Source organism: Delphinus delphis, chromosome 15 (assembly GCF_949987515.2).
Source record: "Delphinus delphis chromosome 15, mDelDel1.2, whole genome shotgun sequence".
NCBI lineage: Eukaryota > Metazoa > Chordata > Mammalia > Artiodactyla > Delphinidae > Delphinus > Delphinus delphis.
The window spans coordinates 32,303,474-32,325,825 of NC_082697.1; the positions used below are offsets into that span (position 1 = coordinate 32,303,474).

General features: G+C 42.1%; 1 pseudogene; it reads right to left on the reverse strand.

Moving 5' to 3' along the window:
* Window positions 1–21,205, reverse strand: part of LOC132437631 (uncharacterized) — a 28,526-nt pseudogene extending 7,321 nt beyond the window's left edge.
* Between the last annotated feature and the right edge of the window lie 1,147 nt (window positions 21,206–22,352).

Consider the following 22,352-nt stretch of genomic DNA (forward strand, 5'->3'; position numbering starts at 1 on the left):
CTAATTTAATTTTTTTTACATGTAGCTGGCCAGTTTTCCCAGCACCATTTATTGAAGAGACTGTCTTTTCTCCATTGTATAGTCTTACCTCCTTTGTAGTAGATTCATTGACCATAGGTGCATGGGTTTATTTCTGGGCTTTCTATCCTGTTCCATTAATCTATATTTCTGTTTTTGTGCCAGTACCATACTGTTTTGTTGACTGTACCTTTGTAGTATAGTCTGAAGCCAGGGATTCTGACTCCTCCAGCTCTGTTTTTTCTTTCTCAAAATTGCCTTGGCTTGGAATTTAATTTTATAATTTAGTTTTCAGGTAACAGAATATTCAGTGGAGCCATGATGAATTCTGAAGAATAATTAATATAGTCAGCAATGTATATAATGACTGTTGGAACTGTGCATTTCCTTATTATGGAGAGAGGGTGAAAATGTCTTCAGATATACAGAAGAAAGCTGTATTTTGTTTGGTGGAAATACACAGTTACATTGTTTTATATAAGTTCTAACATGTGTTGAAGGGTGCATAAGGACACTCAGCAAACAAAAGGGTGGGCAGTTGTCCCTTTCCTTTCTCCTTGTAGGTGAATTTACATTCTAAGGGGCAGAGTCTGCTTTAGACTTAATCTTTCACAGCAAATTTTGAGAAATATGTTCACCATGTTGACTCAGAAAATATTCAAATCATACACAAGCAAAAGTGGGATTCAGGAGTGTAATTTTCTACCAGCTGTCTTGGGAGTGTGGAGGTTGGGTAGGTGGGAAGAACACAAGAGACAGGAAAGAGCAGAGAAGGGAGGTCGAGTCAGAAGAAGCAGAGTCACCAACCGTGATGTTCTTTGTAGAAGCGGGAGTTTTGAGCATTGTGATTGGGAGAGTCACTGTGGCTGTGCTGAGCAAGGAGAGAGTTGAGAAGGGAATGGCTGCAGATATGAAGGGGATCAAGGAAGAAGGGCACTGGCCACACAATACCTCTCCCTGGAACACTCTTCCCAGCCCACTTAAAAATCTCATTCTTCCTCCAAAGCTCACATCTCTCCCAGGAAGTCTGCACTGATTTCAGTGGTCTGTGCCAGCCCTCTTCTCTGGACTTCCTACCTGTGTGCTCACTCCTCTCCCCCACTGTGGCCACACTCTGTCTCTGATTAGAGTCAATTATTGTTTCCTTCTCTGGCTCATCCAATGAACCACGAGCTCCTAAAGGAAAGGAACAGAGTCTTACTTTTGCCTTTTATCTTCAATATCTGCCACATAGGAAGCCACACACAGAAGACAGGTCAATTTATACATGTTTTGTTCGTGAATGATTTCAGAGGTGCAGAGTGGGCATTTGATTGTACCTTTGCAGAGCAGTTCTTGGGGATTCCCCAGGTGGGCCCCAGTGATGGAAGTGAAGCTCTTCATGTAGAAGAAGCCCATAAACCTGCCATCCTGCCAACTGAGGAGCTATGGTGCAATATTGGAACCTGTTATGGGGGCCAGGAGATGTGGTCATGCTTTTGAGGCCTCTCTCCCAAACTGCGGCAAGCTGTCTGCTAGAATTTGCAAAGAGTATGATCTTTGTGGGGCTCTCATAGACTGAATTTAAGGAACATGTGTACTCTGAGCCCCATCTTCAAAATCGTGCTGTTATGAGACCATTCTTTTTTGCTCTGATAGGGTGTATTTCTCACCTGCACTGTGGTCCAGGACATTCAAGGAACCATCTCCACCAGGTTTCTCTCATTTTGAAGCAGGCCTGATGACCCCAGGTTGGCACGGATATGCAGGGACAGATCACCAGGAAAGTCAAAGGGGAGCCTTTTGTTTTAAGGAAACCTAAGAGCAGGACCCAAACAAGGAGAGAAGCTGGAGGTGGGTGGGCCACAAGTGGAAATGGGGAGAGGATGTGGGATGGCTGGGGCATCCTCAATGCAGCCCCATGCATCGGGCTTCTCTCGGCAGGTCTCATTAGCATGGTACAGCCAGCCCCACCTGCCACTGACCCACAGTAAGAGAAGCCTGTGATCTGCTTCTGCTGGGCTCAGAAGTATCAGCAGGCACCTGCCCTGAGCCCTACTGAGGAGAGAGAGAGGGGAGGAAGTTGGAGTTCTCGTTAGAGGAGGTGTGAAGGGGTCAAAGAGTTTGGGAGCGCCATCTCTCTGAGCCCATCTCCCTGTTGGGCTCAGGTCCTGGCAACCAACCTCTGATTTATCCTCCCCATTCTGTTTTCTTAGCCAATCCCCACTCCACTGGGCAAGGAGTGTGTCACAATGAGACCCTCATGACATCCCTACAGCCCAGCCCCCCATTCCTAACTGTGAAATGCTTCTAGTCACTGCCCCAGAGGGACCCAACCAGTCACAATCCTTTCTTCTAGCTCTTGCCTTGCTCTCACTCCATTCCACCTCCATCTGTCCAGTGTCCGGATATATCAAGTGAGCCAAAGAAAAACGATTGGGGCTCAAAAATGGTGACATTCTCACTTCAAACCATCATGTTGAAGCCCACAAGCCCTTGAACCTGGAGCTCTCAGAGAGTCAGGACACCACCTGGACCAGCTGCTTCCAGGATGATGGACAGCTGAAGAACCCAGCACTAGGGCTGCCCAGAAACACTGGGGGTGGGGTGGAAAATTTACCCTGCCCCCTCTCTTCTGATCCTGCCCCTTGAGTGTCTAGCTGGCAGTTTTCCTTTTCTTTTTTTTTCTTTCTCTTTCTTTCTTTCTTTCTTTCTTTCTTTCTTTCTTTCTTTCTTTCTTTCTTTCTTTCTTTCTCTTTCTCTCCTTCTCTCTTTCTTTCTTATTTGTTGAAGTATAGTTATTTCACAATGTTATAGAAGTCTCAGGTGTACAACATAGTGACTTACAATTTTTAAAGATTATACTCCATTTACAGTTATTGTAAAATATTGGTTATATTCCCTGTGTTGTACAATATATCCTTGTAGCTTTTTTTTTTTTTTTTTTGCGGTACGTGGGCCTCTCACTGCTGTGGCCTCTCCTGTTGCAGAGCACAGGCTCCGGACGCACAAGCTCAGCAGTCATGGCTCATGGACCCAGCCGCTCCATGGCACAAGGGATCCTCCCGGACCAGGAACGAACCCACGTCCCCTGCATCGGCAGGCAGACTCCCAACCACTGTGCCACCAGGGAAGCCCCTTGTAGCTTATTTTATGTGTAATAGTTTATACCTCTTAATCCCCTATTCTTATGTTGCCCCTCCTCCCATTTTTCTCTCCACTGGTAACCACTAGTTTGTTCTCTATATCTCTGAGTCTGTTTCTTTTTTGTTATATTCCCTAGTTTGTTTTATTTTTTAGATTCCACATATAAATGATATCATACAATATTTGTCTTTGTCTGTCTTTGAAATAAGCATAATGCTCTCTAAGTCCATTCTTGTTGCTGCAAATGGCAATATTTCATTCGTTTTTAGGACTAAGTAGTATTCCTTTGTGTGTGTGTGTGTGTGTGTGTGTGTGTGTGTGTATATATATATATATATATATATATATATATATATATATATATCCCATCTTCTTTATCCATTCATCTGTTGATGGATACTTAGGTTGCTTTTATACCTTGGCAATTGTAAATACTGCTATTATGAACATTGGGGTGTATGTATCTTTTCAAATTAGTGTTTTCAGTTTTTTAAGGATATGTATACCCAGGAGTGCAATTGCCAGATCTGTGGTAGTTCTACTTTTAGTTTTTTGAGAAACCTCCATACTGTTTTCCATAGTGGCTGCACCAATTTACATTCCCACCAAAAGTGTACAAGGGTTCCCTTTTCTCCACATCCTCCCCAACATTTGTAATTTGTGTTCTTTTTGATCATAGCCCTTCTGACAGGTGTGAGGTGATATTCCACTGTGGTTTTAATTTGCATTTATCTGATGATTAGTGATGTTGAACATCTTTTCATGTACCTGTTGGCCATATGTATGTCTTCTTTGGAAAAATGTCTATTCACGTCTTCTGACCATTTTTAATTGGGTGTTTGCTTTTGTTGTTGCTTTTGATGTTGAATTGTATGAAATGTTTATACATTTTGGATATTAACCCCTTAACAGTCATATCATTTGTAAATATTTTTTCCCATTCAGTAGGTTGTCTTTTTGTTTTGTCAATGGTTCCTTTGCTGTGTAAAAGATTTTGTTTAATTATGTCCCATTTGTTTATTTTTGCTTTTGTTTCCCTTGCCTTAGGAGGCAGATCCAAGAAAATATTGCTACGATTTATTGCAAACAGTGTTCTGCCTATGTTTTCCTCTAGGGGTTTTATTGTCCCATCTTACATTTAGATCTTTAATCCATTTTGAGTTTATATTTGTATATGGTGTTAGAGAATGTTCTAATTTCATTCTTTTACATTTAGCTGTCCAGTTTTTCCAGTGCCACTTGAAGAAACTATCTTTTCTCCATTATATATTTTTGCCTCCTTTGTCATAGATTAATTGACAATAAATTGGGCTTATCAGAGTTCTCTATTCTGTTCCATTGAGATATGTGTCTGTTTTTGTGCCAGTACCATACTATTTTGATTATTGTAGTTTCTAGTAGAGTCTGAAGTCAGGGAGTGTGATACCTCCAGCTCTGTTCTTCTTAAGATTGTTTTGGAAATTCAAGGTCTTTTGTGTTTCCATACAAATTTTAAAATTATTTGTTCTAGTTCTGTGAAAAATGCTATCAGTATTTTGATAGGAAATTTCATGAAATCTGTAGATTGCTTTTGGTACTATTGTCCTGCCATTTTTTTTTTACATCTTTATTGGAGTATAGTTGCTTTACAATGGTGTGTTAGTTTCTGCTATGTTCTCATAGCTCTACCCTCTTGCATCTGCCTCCCTCCCACCCTCCCTATCCCACCCCTCTAGGTGGTCACAAAGCACCGAGCTGATCTCCCTGTGCTATGCGGCTGCTTCCCACTAGCTATCTATTTTACATTTGGTAGTGTATATATGTCCATGCCACTCTCTCACTTTGTCACAGCTTACCCTTCCCCCTCCCCATATCCTCAAGTCCATTCTCTAGTAGGTCTGTGTCTTTATTCCCGTCTTACCCGTAGGTTCTTCATGATATTTTTTTTCTTAAATTCCATATATATGTGTTAGCATACGGTATTTGTCTTTCTCTTTCTGACTTACTTCACTCCGTATGACAGACTCTAGGTCCATCCACCTCATTACAAATAGCTCAAATTCGTTTCTTTTTACGGCTGAGTAATATTCCATTGTATATATGTGCCACATTTTCTTTATCCATTCATACGATGATGGGCATTTAGGTTGTTCCCATCTCCTGGCTATTGTAAATACAGCTGCAGTGAACATTTTGGTACATGACTCTTTTTGAATTATGGTTTTCTCAGGGTATATGCCCAGCAGTGGGATTACAGGGTCATATGGTAGTTCTATTTGTAGTTTTTAAGGGACCTCCATACTGTTCTCCATAGTGGCTGTACCAATTCACATTCCCACCAGCAATGCAAGAGTGATCCCTTTTCTCCACACTCTCTCCAGCATTTATTGTTTCTAAATTTTTTGATGATGGCCATTCTGACTGGTGTGAGATGGTATCTCACTGTAGTTTTGATTTGCTTTTCTCTAATGAATAATGATGTTGAGCATTCTTTCATGTGTTTGTTGGCAGTCTGTATATCTTCTTTGGAGAAATGTCTATTTAGGTCTTCTGCCCATTTTTGGATTGGGTTCTTTGGTTTTTTTTTATTGAGCTGCATGAGCTGCTTGTAAATCTTGGAGATTAATCCTTTGTCAGTTGCTTCATTTTCAAATATTTTCTCCCATTCTGAGGGCTGTCTTTTGGTCTTATTTATGGTTTCCTTTGCTGTGCAAAAGCTTTGAAGTTTCATTAGGTCCCATTTGTTTATTTTTGTTTTTATTTCCATTTTTCTATGAGGTGGGTCAAAAAGGATCTTGCTGTGATTTATGTCATAGAGTGTTCTGTCTATATGTTTTCCTCTAAGAGTTTGATAGTTTCTGGCCTTACATTTAGGTCTTTAATCCATTTTGAGCTTATTTTTGTGTATGGTGTTAGGGAGTTATCTAATCTCATACTTTTATATGTACCTGTCCAGTTTTCCCAGCACCACTTATTGAAGAGGCTGTCCTTTCTCCACTGTACATTCCTGCCTCCTTTATCAAAGATAAGGTGACCATATGTGCGTGGGTTTAACTCTGGGCTTTCTATCCTCTTCCATTGATCTATCTTTCTGTTTTTGTGCCACTATCATACTGTCTTGATTACTGTAGCTTTGTAGTGTAGTTGGAAGTCAGGGAGCCTGATTCCTCCAGCTCTGGTGTTCTTTCTCAAGATTGCTTTGGCTATTCGGAGTCTTTTGTGTTTCCATACAAATTGTGAAATTTTTTGTTCTAGTTCTGTGAAAAATGCCAGGGGTAGTTTGATAGGGATTGCACTGAATCTGTAGATTGCTTTGGGTAGTAGAGTCATTTTCACAATGTTGATTCATCCAATCGAGGAACATGGTATATCTCTCCATCTATTTGTATCATCTTTAATTTCTTTAATCAGTGTCTTATCATTTTCTTCATACAGGACTTTTGTCTCCTTAGGTAGGTTTATTCCTAGATATTTTACTCTTTTTGTTGCAATGGTAAATGGGAGTGTTTTCTTGATTTCACTTTCAGATTTTTCATCCTTAGTGTATAGGAATGCCAGATTTCTGTGCATTAATTTTGTATCCTGCTACTTTACCAAATTCATTGATTAGCTCTAATAGTTTTCTGGTAGCATCTTTAGGATTCTCTATGTATACTATCATGTCATCTGCAAAGAGTGACAGCTTTACTCTTCTTTTCTGATTTGGATTCCTTTTATTTCCTTTTCTTCTCTGATTGCTGTGGCTAAAACTTCCAAAACTATGTTGAATAAGAGTGGTGAGAGTGGGCAACCTTGTCTTGTTCCTGATCTTAGTGGAAATGCTTTCAGTTTTTCACCATTGAGGATGATGTTGGCTGTGGGTTTGTTATATATGGCCTTTATTATGTTGAGGAAAGTTCCCTCTATGCCTACTTTCTGCAGGGTTTTTATCATAAATAGGTGTTGAATTTTGTTGAAAGATTTCTCTGCATCTATTGAGATGACCATATGGTTTTTCTCCTTCAATTTGTTAATATGGTGTATCACGTTGATTGATTTGCATATATTGAAGAATCCTTGCTTTCCTGGAATAAACCCCACTTGATCATGGTGTATGATCCTTTTAATGTGCTGTTGGATTCTGTTTGCTAGTATTATGTTGAGGATTTTTGCATCGATGTTCATCAGTGATATTGGCCTGTAGTTTTCTTTCTTTGTGACATCCTTGTCTGGTTTTGGTATCAAACTCATAGAATGAGTTTGGGAATGTTCCTCTCTCTGCTATATTTTGGAAGAGTGTGAGAAGGATAGGTATAAGCTCTTCTCTAAATTTTTGATAGAATTCGCCTGTGATGCTGTCTGGTCCTGGACTTTTGTTTGTTGGAAGATTTTAAATCACAGTTTCAATTTCAGTGCTTGTGTTTGGTCTGTTCATATTTTCTATTTCTTCCTGATTCAGTCTTGGTGGGTGGTGCATTTCTAAGAATTTCTCCATTTCTTCCAGGTTGTAAGTTTTATTGGCATAGAGTTGCTTGTAGTAATCTCTCATGATCTTTTGTATTTCTGCAGTGTTAGTTGTTACTTCTCCATTTTCATTTCTAATTCTATTGATTTGAGTCTTCTCCCTTTTTTTCTTGATGAGTCTGGCTAACAGTTTATCATTTTATTTATCTTCTCAAAGAACCAGCTTTTAGTTTTATTGATCTTTGCTATCATTTCCTTCATTTCTTTTTCATTTATTTCTGATCTGATCTTTATGATTTCTTTCCTTCTGCTAACTTTGGGGTCTTTTTGTTCTTCTTTCTCTAATTGCTTTAGGTGCAAGTTTAGGTTGTTTATTCGAGATGTTTCCTGTTTCTTAAGGTAGGATTGTATTGCTATAAAGTTCCCATTTAGAATTGCTTTTGCTGCTTCCCATAGGTTTTGGGTCGTTGTGTCTCCATTGTCATTTATTTCTAGGTATTTTTTAATTTCCTTTTTGATTTCTTCAGTGATCACTTCATTATTAAGTAGTGTATTTTTTAGCCTCCATGTGTTTGTATTTTTTACAGATCTTTTCCTGTAATTGATATCTAGTCTCATAGTGTTGTGGTTGGAAAAGATAATTGATACAATTTCAATTTTCTTAATTTACCAAGCCTTGATTTATGACCCAAGATATGATCTATCTTGGAGAATGTTCCATGAGCACTTGAGAAAAATGTGTATTCTGTTGTTTTTGGATGGAATGTCCTATAAATATCAATTAAGTCCATCTTGTTTAATGTATCATTTAAAGCTTGTGTTTTCTTATTTATTTTCATTGTGGATGATCTGTCCATTGGTGAAAGTGGGGTGTTAAAGTCCCCTACTATGAATGTGTTACTGTCGATTTCCCCTTTTATGGCTGTCAGTATTTGCCTTATGTATTGAGGTGCTCCTATGTTGGGTGCATAAATATTTACAATTGTTATATCTTCTTGGATTGATCCCTTGATCATTATGTAGTGTCCTTCATTGTCTCTTCTAATAGCCTTTATTTTAAAGTCTATTTTGTCTGATACAAGAATTGCTACTCCAGGTTTCTTTTGGTTTCCATTTGCATGGATTATCTTTTTCAATCCCCTCACTTTCAGTCTGTATGTGTCTCTAGGTCTGAAGTGAGTCTCTTGTCGACAGCATATATATGGGTCTTGTTTTTGTATCCATTCAGCTAATCTGTGTCTTTTGGTGGGAGCATTTAATCCATTTACATTTAAGGTAATTATCGATATGTATGTTCCTATTCCCTTCTTCTTAATTGTTTTGGGTTTGCTATTACAGGTTTTTTTTCTTCTCTTGTGTTTCTTGCCTAGAGAAGATCCTTTAGCATTTGTTGTAAAGCTGGTTTGGTTGTGCTGAACTCTTTCAGCTTTTGCTTGTTTGTAAAGGTTTTAATTTCTCCATCAAATCTGAATGAGATCCTTGCTGGGTAGAGTAATCTTGGTTGTAGGTTTTTCTCCTTCAGCACTTTAAATATGTCCTGCCACTCCCTTCTGGCTTATAGAGTTTCTGCTGAAAGATCAGCTGTTAACATTATGGGGATCCCCTTGTGTGTTATTTGTTGTTTTTCCCTTGCTGCTTTTAATATGTTTTCTTTGTATTTAATTTTTGATAGTTTGATAAATATATGTCTTGGAGTGTTTCTCCTTGGATTTATCCTATATGGGACTCTCTGTGCTTCCTGGACTTGATTAACTATTTCCTTTCCCATATCAGGGATGTTTTCAACTATAATCTCCCCAAATATTTTCTCAGTCCCTTTCTTTTTCTCTTCTTCTTCTGGGACCTCTATAATTCGAATATTGGCGCATTTAATGTTGTCCCAGAGGTCTCTGAGACTGTCCTCAGTTCTTTTCATTCTTTTTTCTTTCGTCTGCTCTGCAGTAGTTATTTCTACTATTTTATCTTCCAGGTCACTTATCTGTTCTTCTGCCTCAGTTATTCTGATATTGATCCCTTCTAGAGTATTTTTAATTTCATTTATTATGTTGTTCATCATTGCTTGTTTTATCTTTAGTTCTTTTAGGTCCTTGTTAAATGTTTCTTGCATTTTCTCTATTCTATTTCCAAGATTTTGGATCAACTTTACTATCATTATTCTGAATTCTTTTTCAGGTAGACTGCCTATTTCCTCTTCATTTGTTAGGTCTGGTGGGTTTTTATCTTGTTCCTTCATCTGCTGTGTGTATTTCTGTCTTCTCATTTTGCTTATCTTATTGGATTTGGGTTCTCCTTTTTGCAGGCTGAAGGTTCGTAGTTCCCATTGTTTTGGTGCCCTTCCCCAGTGGCTAAAGTTGATTCAGTGGGTTGTGTAGACTTCCTGGTGGAGGGGACTAGTGCCTGTGTTCTGGTGGATGAGGCTCTACCTTGTCTTTCTGGTGGGCAGGTCCATGTCTGGTGGTGTGTTTTGGGGTGTCTGTGGACTTATTATGATTTTAGGCAGTCTCTCTGCTAATGGGTGGGGTTGTGTTGCTGTCTTGCTAGTTGTTTGGTATAGGGTGTCCAGCACTGTAGCCTGCTGGTCGTTGAGTGAAGCTGGGTGCTGTTGTTGAGATGGAGATCTCTGGGAGATTTTTGCCGTTTGATATTATGTGGAGCTGGGAGGTCTCTTGTGGACCAGTGTCCTGAAGTTTGCTCTCCCACCTCAGAGGCACAGCACTGACTCCTGGCTGCAGCACCAAGAGCCTTTCATCCACACGGCTCAGAATAAAAGGGAGAAAAAGTAGAAAGAAAGAAAGAGAAAGAAAGAAAGAAAGAAAGAAAGAAAGAAAGAAAGAAAGAAAGAAAGAAAGAAAGAAAGAAAGAAAGGGAAAGAAAGAAAGAAAGAAAGAAAGAAAGGATAAAATAAAATAAAGTAAGGTAAAATAATATAGTTATTAAATTAAAAAAATAATTATTAAGAAAAGATTTTTTTAAAAAAGTAAGAAAACAAATACAAAAAAAATTGACGGATAGAACCCTAGGACAAATGGTTAAAGGAAAACTATACAGACAAAAATCTCACACAGAAGCATACATATACACACTCACAAAAAAAGGAAAAGGGGAATAAATAATAAATCTTGCTCTCTAAGTCCACCTCCTTAATTTGGGATGATTCGTTGTCTATTCAGGTATTCCACAGATGCAGGGTACATCAAGTTGATTGTGGAGATTTAATCTGCTGCTTCTGAGGCTGCTGGGAGAGATTTCCCTTTCTCTCTTTTTTTTTTTTTTTTTTTGCGGTTAGCTGGCCTCTCACTGTTGTGGCCTCTCCCATTGCGGAGCACAGGCTCCGGACGTGCAGGATCTGCGGCCATGGCTCACAGGCTCAGCTACTCCGTGGCATGTGGGATCTTCCCGGACCGGGGCACGAACCCATGTCCCCTGCATCGGCAGGTGGACTTTCAACCACTGCACCACCAGGGAAGCCCCCTTTCTCTTCTTTGTTCGCACAGCTCCCGGGGCTCAGCTTTGGATTTGTCCCCGCCTCTGCGTGTAGGTCGCCAGAGGGCGTCTGTTCTTCACTCAGAGAAGACGGAGTTAAAGGAGCCGCTGATTCAGGGGCTCTGGCTCACTCAGGCCGGGGGGAGGGAGGGGTACGGAGGGCGGGGCGAGCCTGCGGCGGCAGAGGCCCGCGTGAGTTGCACCAGCCTGAGGCGCGCCGTGTGTTCTCCTGGGGAAGTTGTCCCTGGATACGGGATGCTGGCAGTGGCGGGCTGCACAGTCTCCCCGGAAGGGAGGTATGGAGAGTGACCTGTGCTCGCACACAGGCTTCTTGCTGTAGGCTGCAGCAGCCTTAGCGTCTCATGCCCGTCTCTGGGGTCCGCGCTGTTAGCCGCGGCTCACGCCCGTCTCTGGAGCTCCTTTAAGAAGCGCTCTTAATCCCCTCTCCTCGCGCACCAGGAAACAAAGAGGGAAGAAAAAGTCTCTTGCCTCTTCGGCAGGTCCAGACTTTTTTCCTGTCCTGTCATTTTAAAACACCTTCCAAAGCTGAATGCCTGGGGTTTCCATAGTGATGGAAAACAAGCCTCCATTGCCTGGTCCACCCCTGCCAAGACGCTGGTCACCCTAAATCTTGTCATCAAGAGTGCTAGTCCAGACGTGCAGCTGTTATGTGCAGGGAGGTGGAGAAGTGCAGCCCTAATGTGGGGGCCTGGCCTTGGGAAGGGGAGAGATGTGGCTCTGTGGTTGGTGACTCTCAACCAGGACACTGGGCAGCACTGATTGAGAGAACAGGGTGTTGGGGGGTCTCTGTTCTCCAGCTCCTCTGAGAAGCAGATGCCAAGAACAGACTAAACTTGCAAGGATTTTGATTAGAGGACACAACTGTATGAAAAGAAAATGATATTGGAGCTTCAAAAGTCTAGGAGAGCTGTCAAACCACGATGAGAGTCTCATCACCAACAGGCACAGAAGGGAAGACAGTGGGAGTGCCCCAGCCCCCGGGTCAGTCAAAGGAAAGTTCAGCAGAGCTTTTGGGAGTCTTTGAAACAAAGCCAGTCAACAAAGAATTCTCCTGGCAGGGAGTCGGATTTGGGATCTCCTCACACTCTGGAAGAGAGCTGGCCTGGTGGCGTGGCTTGGTGCAAATCCCAAAAAATGGATTCAGAGCACAGTCAATTCTACTCCAGCAGTGGGAGGTGGGCCACAGGGTCTCAGGTATGGAAACTGGAAACTGCAGAAGAAAGTGAGGCTGAGAGAGCCCAGAGGTTCCTAGGCGTCCAGAGTCCAAAGCTAAGACCAGCCAAGAGAACACCCACTGCAGTTCTGGGAAGTTCCAGTTCTAGGAAGAACTAGAAGACCTTGCTGGTGAGATAGTCTTAAAAGGGAGCAGGCAGGTGGGGCCTGAGCTGAGTGGTAGTCAAGAAAGAGGTTCTTTTCTATTTAATTTTTAAAAAATCAGTTATACATTCACTTGGAACCAACGAATGATGTGTCAAATATCTAAGGGGCTTTGTTTCAGAAAATAGCAACTCTGTACATCTTTCCTCGTATCCAGTCCCCTCAGAAGCCATTTTCTCCACTGTGAGCTGAGCCACGGAAGTCTTCTCCTACGTTGTCTACCTGGAGGGTGGGGGGAAAGCGCTGGCTACCCCTTATTCTGTGAACCCTTAGGTCCATGAAGGATTGCTGCATTGGTCATTTGTTGCAACAATTTATTGACAACAGTCTTGACACTTAACACAGTTTTCTGTGTGTATACCTTTTCATAGCAGATTAAGTGAGACTAATTTTCACTTATATTGCTGATTTTCTTTTTTTTAAATTAATTAATTAATTTATGGCTGCATTGGATCTTCGTTGCTGCAAGTAGGCTCCCTCTAGTTGCGGCGAATGGGGTCTACTCTTCATCGTGGTGCACAGGCTTCACATTGCAGTGGCTTCTCTTGTTGCAGAGCACAGACTCTAGGCGTGGGCTTCAGTAGTTGTGGCTTGCAGGCTCTAGAGCACAGGCTCAGCACTTGTGGCGCACAACTACTTAGTTGTGGGCTTAGTTGCTCCGCGGCATGTGGGGTCTTCCTGGACCAGGGCTCGAACCCATGTCCCCTGCATTGGCAGGCAGATTCTTAACCACTGCGTCACCAGAAAATCCTGCTGATTTTCTTAGGAATTGATATTCTTTATGGTAAAACACTGATAAGATACATATCAACTTTGGAAAGTTGGAATGGTTGACTTGCTTTATTTTATTGAAAAGTATGAAATTCTTCTTCCTTTAGAATAAGGAGAAAAAAGGAGGAGGGTCAGATTGTGGTTCTCATTTTTCCACTCTCTGCACGGTCTGACTGTAATTTACATTCTTTCACTCTCTTTGAGTTTTGCCCTGTAGCCATATCACTGTTCTAAGCCGCTGTCTGTTTAGGCTGATACTAGAAGACTTAGAACAGTTTTTCTCACTCTCCAGTATGGGAAAGACCCATATTATTTCTGAATAAGTTTTATTTCATGGTACCTCATTTGTTTCAAATTGAGAAAATAGACTTCTGATACCCAAAAAATCCAATTTAGTAGAAGCACACATATGTGGGGTTTGCTCTAACTATACTTTTTAATACTATGAAATTTAATAAAAGGGATGGTTTTATACTGAAGCCACTATATTTCAGCTCAAGACATGAAAGAAGCTTGTTATAAGGTCCTGTCACTTGTGAATAATTCTGGAACTTTAATTTTAAGGACAAGAGGTAAAGAAGTGCTAAGAGGCATGGTGAGAGTCTTTCTCTCTGGTTTCCCTCTCTACAGCGCCTGGCTCAGATCAGCTTCTCCTCTCTCCTCAGTACGGTGTAGAGAACATCCCAGACACCCAGCATGTAATTGTGGAATTATTTCAGATGTAAATTAGGGTTGTAGTCATGCTTTGGAAAAACTTATATTTCATTCTTTTGTGACCTTATCTTTTCTAGTCTCAGATTAAAAAAATTATATGTGACTACTGAGAACATTTCCTTTTTTCTGCCTATGCATTATGTCTCTCTTCTTACCTTCTCAGGATGGTTGTGAATCCTTAAGGACAAGAACAAAACATTATCTCTATGTCTCTTCCAGCAGCACGGAGTGTTACACACTGAGTATTTGATGATGGGTCAATGATGATTTATTCTTTATATGTGCATGTATTAAGGTGAAAGAAGCCAATTCTTTATAAGAAGGGAAAATCTCTGTTGCCTACTGGGCAAGTCTGTTGTCTATCTTAATTTATTGTTATACCCATAGCTCAAGGGATGGTATCTTATGGGTGGGAGGTAATAAAATATTTTCTAAATGAATCATAAATGAATGAAAGTTGATATTTCAAATAAACACCAGTAAAAAAAAATTGATAATTGCATAAATAAGTCCTAAATGGCCTGTCATCAGAGCTAATAAAATATTTTGAATGTCATTTGCTCTACAAAATAATGAGGATGCTCTGGGCCAGATGAAAGGCCTGTCCATCCACCTAAGGCCCCATAAGAGTAGGAGTAGGTGGTGGCTTGACCACAACTGGAACATTCTGGAAGCTCTGGTGTTGTGAATCCCTTCTTGCCTTGCAACCTTAAAGTTTCATGCCTTTGCCTACTCAGTTATGTCTGAGGGGGTTTCTGACTCTCGCATTGTTGCCATCAGCTGTATGGATTTGAGCTCTATCCTTGTTGATGCTCAACTGGCAGACACTTAAGTACCTGGAAGCTTTGAGCCAGTACTCAGTTGTGGGCCAGGAGTGGCAATATGAAGGCAGCTATCATTCATTGGCAGAGATACAGAATAAGATATTGTCCTTCCCCTTAAAATTAAAATCCCACATCAGAAAGTGAATATTTATTGAGCCTTTTGCCAGTTATCAATATATTGCCTCTCAGTTCCCAATTCACACTTCCATTCCTGCTGTGTGATAGTGGTTGGGATTCATTTCAGCAATTCTCATACAGGAAGCACAACGTTAGGTTTATTAATAGACGGTGCTGGATGAGCATTGCAGGAGGAAGGGACTTCTCATGCTGGTTCTTGCAGTAACTGGTCACTGGTGTGGGTGTGTCCTTCCTTGGGTACAGTCCCTCAGCTCTACCCTATAGAGTTTTCTTTCGTCTTATCATTTATCATAGCTTAATTATTCTCTCTTACCTTATTAAATAAGGGAAGTTTCTATATTAAACTTCCCTTATTTAAATCACTCTGTGGTTTCTGTATGATTGGACCCAGACTGCCATAAACATTTATTATGTGCTTAGCCCCTTTGTAAGTATGTTACAGGCATTTCCTTATTTGTCCCTATAACCCTATGATGTAGGTGGTTCTGTGGGTCTCATTTTTGAATGAGAAAACTGATGTCCATTGACATCTAGTAACTTGATGAAGGATAAAGTGAAAAATGTGAGATGCATATTTGACAGTCAAGTGGACATCTCAAGTAAGCAGTTGGCTCAAGTAGGATCAGGAGGGTAGTCAGGGCTGGAGGTAGAAATCTGGGAGCCATTAGTGTGTAGCTAAGGATCTTAGTCTATGATTCTAAATCTATACATTAATCCAAAGTCTCTTTTATGCCACCATTGAGCAGCCAAGATGGAGGAAGACCCCACTTTATATTTTTAATACTTTTTAAAATATATATCTTCTTAATATTTTAGTGAACTTGATATTATTATGCCAACTTGAACACCATACCAACTGTAAGAGGAATGGTACCTGGATGTTTCCTGGGTGATCAAAATCCAAGCTGGGATGTCCTACATTTTCAACCAGGACAAGAATGAGAACTACTAAAGAATCCTCTTTCTTACTATCACCTCTAATTCCATTTTCTGCACAGATTCTTGGATATAAGTTAGCATAATATTCAGTGCTCAGAGAGCCAGTACGGCCATGTAGGTGGAAGGGACTAAGGGCAGAAGGATTAGTGACCAGATGGAGATTAGGAATCATGATCTTATTGATCAAACTTCTGGCTTCAAGCATCCTTTGCCAACAGCAAGACTTTTAGAGCTGGTTTATACTCTGACTAAAGGCAAGGGAGCCATAGATGGTGTTTGAGCTGGTGAGGGCGCAGTGGAGCTGAGCTGGATATGGGTTGGGTTGGAGGCATGAAGCAGGAAGGGAAGGCCACATCACCTCCAGGGAGTGGGAGGTTGCTGAGGGCAGGACTCAGAGCTCACTCACATCTGGAGTTTGGATAATGCCCTCTAAATATTTGCTGATGTGTCTTGGATAGAATAGAATGGGGAAAGAAAAGGATAAGACAAGATAGAATAGAAGTGAACTAAAAATCTAAGGAAGAGGACAACACAGGGCACTTGGGGCACGGGAGTGGAGAGGAATGCAGCAGCCTGTGACAAGTGGTCTGGGGAATGTCAGAGGCAGAAAGCACACAAGTGAATCAGAAACCTCTTCCATTCGCCCCACCCCACCCCAAACAACAGCCAGCCCACAGGTGTGACTCTGTGCCTTGTCACTGAAGATACCAGCCAAGGGCTCTGATCCACCTACTTGTCCATTTTCAAACGGAAATGCTGAACCACAGAATAAGTGGAAGAGGAGCCAAAACTGTAGAACTGAGCACTGAAGATGTTCAAGGATGCAGGAGCTTGCAAGGTGTATCCCTCCAAGACGAGGGAGGCATCCTGAGCTGTAAAACAAAACCACTTCCTTGTAAGATGGGGCATGGGGTACACAGGTCCTGTAGGTACTTCCCTCCACTTGGCACCCAGCAGCAGAGGAGACAGAGCCCCATGAGGCTCCAGAGACAAGTGATATTTGCGGGAAGTAGTTTGTTTGATGGAGAAAAGGGAGTCAGCTTATTCTTGTGAACAGGCCTACAGCTGCCTGTCACTATTAGCAAGGTCTGTTACTCTGGGGTTGGGGGTGTAAAATTAAATGTGGATCTTTCCTGTGAACCAGCAATTCTGTACCTAGATATATAAAGGGTCATTCTCAAATTGCTAAAAGCAATTCTCATATAAATAAATGGTAAGTATATGTCATAATGTTATTTAACCCATTAATGAAGAAAGCAGCATAATTCAAAATTAATTCAACAAGGACACAAGAACTAGTATTTATATAATCTATTGAAAAAGTACTGCTGAAATAAAATTGCTAAATTCTATACCAAATTGATTACTGGCCTACAAGGCAATAATATTTTAATGCTTTGTGTTATTATCTCCTTTATTAAATATTAAAAAAATCAATACACCTAGCCAGTTTTCTACAAAGTTCACCTTTAACATTAGAACCCTAATCAACTGCAAAAGTAAGTCAACAAAGTTTCATTCCATGAGAGTCAGATGACCTACGAAGAGGCTTAATTAAATGTCACACAATCATCTTCTTATTTTACTTCAAACTTTTGGATAGTTATGCTAAATAGTCACATAATCCATAGCAATTCTTGCACATTTGCCTTATTTGGACACATTTGGATACATTTGCAAGATTGTTCAAAACAGCATTATCTTCATTAGCAAAATCTAGAAACTACTGAAATGTTAAGAGAGCAATACATCAATGAAAAGGAATAAGTACATCTACATATTCCAATATGGCATAATTCCTCAATGTAATTTTGGCATTATTTGACTTTTTATTATGCAATATGTCTTGCTTTGGCCAATGTGATTAGTGGACATGACACAAACATAAGCTAAAATGACCTTGCATGTTTGGTCTTGTTCTCTTGTGCCACCCAAACAGCTTGCCTTGAGAAGCCATAGATTCAAATAGATCAGAGACATGTGGACCAGCTCTGGACAGAGCCTGGACCCTGAACCCCAGCCCAGCTGAGCCCCCTGAGCTCTCAGTTACACAGCCATGAAATAAATTTACTTTGTTCATTGTGGCATCCCACTGGGATTTGAGATGGTTTGTTATGCAGCATTATTGAACAATAACTACCTAAGACAGACATACAGACTAAAATCATTGATATGTAATGTTCTAGGACATGCAAACACAGTTAATGAATTCTGTAAATATACCAAAAAATGTAGCAAAACAACAAAGCAAAGCAAATTATTAATAAACATAAAATTCTAGATAGTGGTTACCCTACATGTGAGGGAGCTATGATGTGTGGGGGCACAGAGGGTCTCAAGGATAATGGTGGTTTCTTTCTTAATCTGAGAGGTGGGCACACAGTTTGACTTATTAGTCACTGTAGCTTACTATATATATTATAAGACCTCTCATATATACTATATATTTCATTTTCCTTCACATGGAAACCACACACAAAACCTTGAATTACAATGAAGTATATTAGAACCTGAGACATAGCCCACATGAAAGTTTTAAAAAGTTTAGTACAGGTAAACTCAATTCATTCAAATACGAGTTATCACAAAAGGTTGAGCACAAAATTTAATGAGACCTGAAAAAGGAGGACAGGAAAATCATTTTAAAAAAAATGTTGCCACAATGCAAGAAAATATGACCAAATACTTTCAAATTACAGAGTTTATGAAGCAATTAATACTAAAAGAGGCAAATGTAGAGATACTTGAGACTAGGGAAGAAATATTAGGGGTAAAGGATGAGATGAAAAGAGAGCTGAAGGAGTTTTTTTTTAAATAGGAAAAAATCAAATTACTAACAATATTTTAGTCTAAGAGCAGACAGTTGGGGGAAAAGAGGAAGTTCTTTGTGTGCCATGTAGAGCTATTTGTGTCTTAAAAGCATGGGAATTTGTCACTTGGGTTTTGGAAAATGCTAAAATGCACCTTTCCTACCCCCACCCCATGTCTGAGTCCCCTTGGCACTATCCCTGCAGCCGTGTTTGGGCCCCAATGCCTGGGAGACCCCACACTGATCCAGGTGTCTGCCTTGTTCTCAGACAACCTTCTAGCTCACTGTCTTTCCTCCAGCCAGTCCTAGCTCTGCATGCCCAGGCCACAGGAACATCAGTATTCTCCAAACCATGCCTATATTCTTCTTTCCCAGTATAAACTTGGTTCCCCTGGGCACTGCTGCTCTGCTCCCAAGGTTTGAAGCCCCAGAACTCAGAGCCCCCAGCTCCTGTTCTGACTCCAGTGCCACCACCCTGGGTCTGCCCTGTAACCTCAAGGCTCCATTCTCCCTTGATTCTGTTGCTCATATCTGGACATTCCGCATGGACCAGGATGAGAGGGGACATGGCAGTAATGGAAGAGGCAGTAGGTGAGGTTTGTTTACCATCACCATGGAAGCTTCAGTCCATGGGCACTGGGTGGGGCTTAGGTGGCAGGTTAGACAGCCCTCCTCAAGCCCCCTGCTCATCCCAGCTCGCTGGGAGTACTCTTGGACATTAGGAATCCCTGGGGAAAAGCCCCCTGTGTTATTGAGCCCTGGTTTCAAGGGCTTACTGCACTAACTCCATGTGATCTTGAGAAGGCCATCCTCTCTCAGCCCAATTTTTTTTTACCTCTAAAGCATGGGACATTTCCTGACTCCATAGGAAACAGTGGGCAGGTGGGATGGAGTGAGAGACAGGCCCAGGTGGAAGAAACAAGGAACATTGTCGGGATGTTTCACTAGGCGGCACAGAATTAGAGAGCAAGCAGATCCAGGGAGATGTCTGTGGATGAGTCACAGAGGGAGGAATGGGTGCAAAGGTCTCAGTGAGACCCAATCAGAGCAGGAGCTGGCTGTGGCCAGGCAGTCATCAAGAGGAGATAGAAGGCTCATGCCAGACCCTGGGACAAGGCAGAGAGAAGTCTGGGCACAGAGACTCTCTCCAGCCTTTACACTTCTTCTGACACATTTTTTCCCAACACCCTGCAAATATGACTCTGCTGTTGAGTCCACCTGGGGTGACCAGGGTGCTGGGAGGCCTGGGTAGCCAGGGTGAGAACGGCTGATTCAAGAAGATGAGAAGCCATGGGGATGAGTAGGGCAGCAGGCAGCACCTCAGTGTGAAGCTCAACACAGCAGGTCCATGCCCTCTTCAGGGTGTCCTGTTCCCCTGGCCACACCTTGGACCTTGGATGACAACTACTTAGTGACATTCCCTAATCAACAAGACATGGAGAAGAAAGGATGGAAACATCAGTAAGTGAACTAAATGAGGTCTCTCACTCATGCAGAAATATGAGAGGACACGAGAAAATGAGTCTTCAGGGGGAAGTGCCTATAGCTCAGATGTATTTGATCACATTAGAGCCAAAAACACCAAAGTTTCACCTTAAACCTGGAAGACCTCTCATTGGAAAGCTGCAGATGGAGAGGATAAGATTGGGTGGCTTTTGCTCACAGACCTGGGCCAACTTTGGTTGAAGTCTCAGGAGAGCCTACAATGACCATTTTTTTTCTTTTGGTAAATTCCATAAATGGACAATAATAGCAGGGGATCAACAATGGATTTAGTAGAAGCTCAAAAAAGTCACCACAAAAATACAGAAAGGGGTTAAAATCTTATCAGATTATGAAAAAAAGACAAACCAGTAAGGAACCTTTTGAAAATATCACCATGGCTCATGCAAAAAAGCAAATTCCAGAAAAGAATGGTAGGAGGTGAGCATAAGCTCTCCAGGGAGGTGAGCCACTGGAAAGTAATTACTCTGTAAGACCCTGTGAACAACCAGCAAATGAGCTCCAAAGACAATGGGAATGGAAGAGGACAGAGAATGAAAGTCATGGTCCAGCAACAGAAATATTTCAAAGACCAAAACCTGTGATAACATCTCCAGGACGATCTGGTCATGAAACCCTTCCAGAGAGGTCCTCAAGCCCAAACTCACCGTTTGGGCCAAAGACAGACACTAGCAAGGTTCCCTGCCCCATCCTGTGCCACCTGCAATGACCTTCTCCCCTTTTAATGAGAGAGATGGGCTTAGAATGTAACTTGGGTTTGAAGGTGGGCGTCACTTCATGTCCAGGTGATTATAACTTGATTACAACTTAAGCGTACGTGAAATACATTCACATATTTTGTTTCATGTAATTAAAACAAACCTGAACAAGCACACCAATAACATCGCCTGGTGATTCTCACTTAGGAAATGGACCCACTGGTTACATCAAAAGTACTCTGACTTGGAGAGTCTGGAGGAATGACACTTGCCCGGCTGGGTGGCTGTTGAAGAAGGTACTTGACCTTTACCTCATTTGACCTCACAAGCTGTACAACTGTGGCCAAGCTCTGAGAAGTCATCCTGCCCCAAGTCCCTCCTGGTAGCAAGGTGCAATGAGGAGTAAAGCTCACCCAGAGCCCCCAGTGCTGCCCAGGGTCTTTGCATGGAGATCAGTAGAGACCCCCCAGCACATCAGTGGAGTCAGTTCTTTTATTATCATCCTTCTGGGGAGGAGAATAAAGGCACAACGAGGTTAGTTAAACTTGCCCAAGGGCACACAGCCAGCGGGTGGCCCAGCCAGCCTTTGAAGTCAGCATCTGATGAGCAGCATCTGGAAAATGCTGGTTCTTCAGACTCCTTGCCCTGCCAGCTCTCTGCCCCACTCTCAGACTGTCCCTGGGCTCACGGCTCAGAGAAGGAGGAGGAGGAGAAGGCTGAGGTCTGAGAGCTCAGAAATGGACCCAGCAGGCCCAGCAGGGGCTGCACCCAAAATCCAGGTTTCTCTGGGTCCAGGCCCTTTCCTGGCGGACATGAAGGCTAAGGCCAGGGTGGCAGCAGAGGGGAGTCCTGCTGGGCAGAAGTTTCCAGGGGAAGCCAGAAGGTGCAGAATTTCCCCAGGGTCAGCCAAACCCAGGTGGGAGGCAGCATCTGGGGTCCCATGGCCTCCCTCAGCATGGGAGTCTGAACCTGAGGCCCCAGGAGGGGCATGGATCCCCCTTCTGGGAGGAGGGAGCCAGCCATGCAGCCACCTTCAGCTGCCTCAGCATCCAAACTGGTTCAGCACCTGTGAATTGGCAAAAGGAGAGTGTGAAAGGCCCGAGGGCTTCCGTGATCCCTACCGAGTCTCTGCTGGTTCCATCCATGGGTCTTTCCCTGCCTTCCTCATTTTCTGTCAAAATGAGAGGCTAAGATGGACAGGGCAGGTAGTGGAGAGAGCAGATCTCAGGACCAGCCCTGTGTTCCCTCCTCTCCCAGGCAGAGTGGCCAGAGTCACTTGCTCAGGCAGGAGTCACCTGGGTCCAGTGTCTGGGACACCCCTCTCTGATGGTCCCTCTTGGAGTCTGACCACTTGATGCATGCAACACCATTGAGCACCAGCCAGAGCAGAATCAGCAAGAACAAGGTCAGTCTGAGGCCTGCCTGCTGACTGTTACCTTTGCAAATCCTTCCCTGTTTCCTGAGCATTAGGTTTTTCAGACATATGAGGATTCTAAAAAATAATATCAC